Raw genomic sequence first — 3,934 nt, forward strand, 5'->3', positions numbered from 1 at the left:
CTCCTTTCTTGTGTGTGTGTGTATGATTTTTTCATATTCAGTATCTGATATATAACCACCTAAAATCACACGAAAATGAACTGACTTCATGTACATTGTACCATAAAAGATGATTCCATGCATAAGATTCCCATCTTTTATCAGAATGAAGAAACTTCAAGTCTGCATTCAAATGGAAGAGGATTTCAGGCGGAAAATAGTGGCGTAATGCACGAACGAACGGACGAAACACAAGCAGAATTCTAATACACACACACACATATGTGTTATTTATATATATATATATAATCCATATATGTATATATATATATATATATATATATAATCCATATATGTATATATATATATATATATATATATATATAATCCATATATATGTATATATATATATATATATATATATATATATATATATATATATATATATGCATATATATATGTAAAGGGTTAGTGATGGTTTCACGATATAAATATGCTAATGAGCTGATTGTGAGTGAGAGGATTTGGGTGGTCGAGCCATTTGCTTATCCTCGTCGACGGTTCACGAACCCGAAACAAAAGTGACGTCGGCGACCACGACAGCACGACCTGCCACTTGGCTCCGATCTCTACACCTGCTCACTTCATGTAAGTAAATTACTTATGCTCTCTAGAATTCTAGTGAAAAAAGGTTAAGACTCTAAAATTACCCATAGTAAAGGGTATGTGTTAAGTGATAATACTTTTATATAAATTTCTTTTTTCAGTCTCCATGAACGATTTAGCATTGTCTTACACAGCCACGAATTGCCTTTATCGGGACACTCTTGCCTCATGCGGATGTAAGCCACCTAACACCGAATTCTGCAGAGCGCATGTGTTCGTGGAAGCAGGTCCATACTGAGTGCCCTATTTCCAATCTCGGTACATTCTCAAGAAGCTATGGATCCGAAACCCAGTGTATTTTCATTATGTATAATTAAGGAATAAGGCTGCTTATTCTTTTGAAAGTCCTACTTTCGTTTTGTGTATCTGTATGTGTATTTTTATTTTGAGTAATATAGTGAACAAACTGTTGTATATATATATCTTTCTTTCTCCTCGATTGACCCATACTCAAAGGATCATAAAAGAACATAAGGGGGTGAACAAGACTTAAGAAAAATCCTGAGATTTACACTAAACCCCGGACAATATATATAATATATATATATATATATATATATATATATATATATATATATATATATATATATATGTATATATATGTATATATATGTATATATATAGTATATATATGTATTATATATTTCGTATATATATTATATATATATATTACTATATATTATAGTTATATATGTATATATGTATATATATATATATATATATATTATATAGTATATATATATATGTATATATATATATATATATATATTATTATAGATAATATATGTATACAATAATATATATATATAATAATATATATATATGATATATGATATATGTTATATTCATATATATGTAGTATATATATATATAAATATATATATATATATATATATATTATATTAATGATATATTTATATATATGTATTTTATATACATTTATATATGCATATATGTATATACATATATATACACATATAAACATATACATATATACGTATGTGTGTGTGTGTATTCATATATATATTCACACACACACACACACACACACACACACACACACACACAAAACACACACACACACACACACATTTCTTTCGTTGTTTCTTTTTTCTATTTATTGTATGTATGTGTATTATAAGATATTTCACTCAAGCACAAACAGAATTACATGAAAGATAACATGACTCGCATGAACGAGTGCGTTATATAGAGGAGAGCAAAATATACAGAACAGTGTAGCTATAGCCCTCTCAGCAGCATTCAGCAGACTGGGGCAACAATGTTACAAACACCGACTATAAAAAAAAGCAAAAACAGGTCACGTCTCCTGTTGGTAAACTCGGCCACAACGTCCCTGTCTCATAACCCCCCCCCCCTGTCTCTTGCTGTCTCTCCGTGTCTCTTTCACTCTGTCTATCTGTCTGTCTGTCTGTCTGTCTGTCTGTCTGTATCTGTCTGTCTGTCTGTCTGTCTGCTTGTCTGTCCGTCTTTTTGTCTGTGTTTTTGTCTTTTTGTCTGTCAGTCTATCTCTTTGTTTTTATCTATCGATCTATCTACCTATCTTTCTATATATGTACCTATCTGTTCATCTGTCTATCTCTCACTCTTACCCTCTCTCTTATTCTCCTTGCTTCCATCTCCTTCTCTCTCTCTCTCACTCTCACTCTCACTCTGTCTCTCTCTCTCTCTCTCGCTCTCTCATTCTCGCTTCATCATTCTCGCTCTCTCACTCTCGCTCTCCCATTCTCACTCTCCCATTCTCGCTCCCATTCTCGCTCTCCCACTCTCGCTCTCCCATTCTCGCTCTCCCATTCTCGCTCTCCCATTCTCGCTCTCCCACTCTCCTCTCCCATTCTCGCTCTCCCATTCTCTCTCCCATTCTCTCTCCCATTCTCGCTCTCCCATTCTCGCTCTCCCACTCTCTCTCTCCCATTCTCGCTCTCCCACTCTCGCTCTCCCATCTCGCTCTCCCATCTCTCGCTCTCCCACTCTCGCTCTCCCACTCTCGCTCTCCCCCACTCTCGCTCTCCCACTCTACGCTCTCCCACTCTCGCTCTCCCATTCTCGCTCTCCCACTCTCGCTCTCCCATTCTCGCTCTCCACTCTCGCTCTCCCACTCTCGCTCTCCCATTCTCGCTCTCCCTGTGACATCTATAAATAGTGGAATCTACCTGAGCCGGGGTGACACCCATTAATCAAGGAGTTTGGCTAGGCAGCTGCTGACCTCCTGGGTCATGACCTCACCTTCGGCGATAACGAGAAACGCCTGGAGGGGGTAGCCGAGGGCAACAGCTGTGCCCCCACGCCCTAGGCTGGAAGTGACCCAGAAATACCCAAAGGAATCAGTCCGAGTCCGTTCCTTGAACCGCGAACACCTTCCCTCCAACCCGTAGGAGCTGACGCCGCCTCCGCCACGTCTACCGCGACAAGATCCCTTTTAATCTACGTGTCTGTTCCCTCAATAAAGCTGAGAAACAGATACTGAGTTTTCCTCTGGACCTGCCAGATAATATAGTGGTATTCTAGTATCATTCAAATTAGAGACCATTATACTCCCACTCTCGCTCTCCCACTCTCGCTCTCCCATTCTCGCTCTCCCACTCTCGCTCTCCCATTCTCGCTCTCCCACTCTCTCTCTCCCACTCTCGCTCTCCCATTCTCGCTCTCCCACTCTCGCTCTCCCACTCTCTCTCTCCCATTCTCGCTCTCCCACTCTCGCTCTCCCACTCTCTCTCTCCCATTCTCGCTCTCTCACTCTCTATCTCCCATTCTCGCTCTCCCACTCTCGCTCTCCCACTCTCGCTTTCCCACTCTCGCTCTCCCACTCTCTCTCTCCCATTCTCGCTCTCCCACTCTCGCTCTCCCACTCTCTCTCTCCCATTCTCGCTCTCTCACTCTCTATCTCCCACTCTCGCTCTCCCATTCTCGCTCTCCCATTCTCGCTCTCTCATTCTCGCTCTCCCACTCTCGCTCTCCCATTCTCGCTCTCTCATTCTCGCTCTCCCACTCTCGCTCTCCCATTCTCGCTCTCCCATTCTCGCTCTCCCACTCTCGCTCTCTCATTCTCGCTCTCCCATTCTCGCTCTCTCATTCTCGCTCTCCATTCTCGCTCTCCTCTCGCTCTCCATTCTCGCTCTCCACCACTTCCTCTCGCTCTCTCATTCTCGCTCTCCCATTCTCGCTCTCCCATTCTCGCTCTCTCATTCTCGCTCTCTCTCTCTCTCGCTCTCTCTCGCTCTCTCTCAGGAATTCGATATATTCTGAATAAAATTCTTAAATGCTTTTC

At 40.8% G+C, this 3,934-nt stretch overlaps 1 long non-coding RNA gene across 1 annotated transcript; it reads left to right on the forward strand.

The window, feature by feature from the left end:
- The first annotated feature begins 546 nt into the window (after positions 1-546).
- Positions 547-1,057, forward strand: LOC119596947. The gene is made up of 2 exons (XR_005230793.1): positions 547-627; positions 747-1,057. It is a non-coding gene; the product is annotated as an uncharacterized LOC119596947 (long non-coding RNA).
- Positions 1,058-3,934: the final 2,877 nt, after the last annotated feature.

Source organism: Penaeus monodon, chromosome 38 (assembly GCF_015228065.2).
Source record: "Penaeus monodon isolate SGIC_2016 chromosome 38, NSTDA_Pmon_1, whole genome shotgun sequence".
Lineage (NCBI taxonomy): Eukaryota > Metazoa > Arthropoda > Malacostraca > Decapoda > Penaeidae > Penaeus > Penaeus monodon.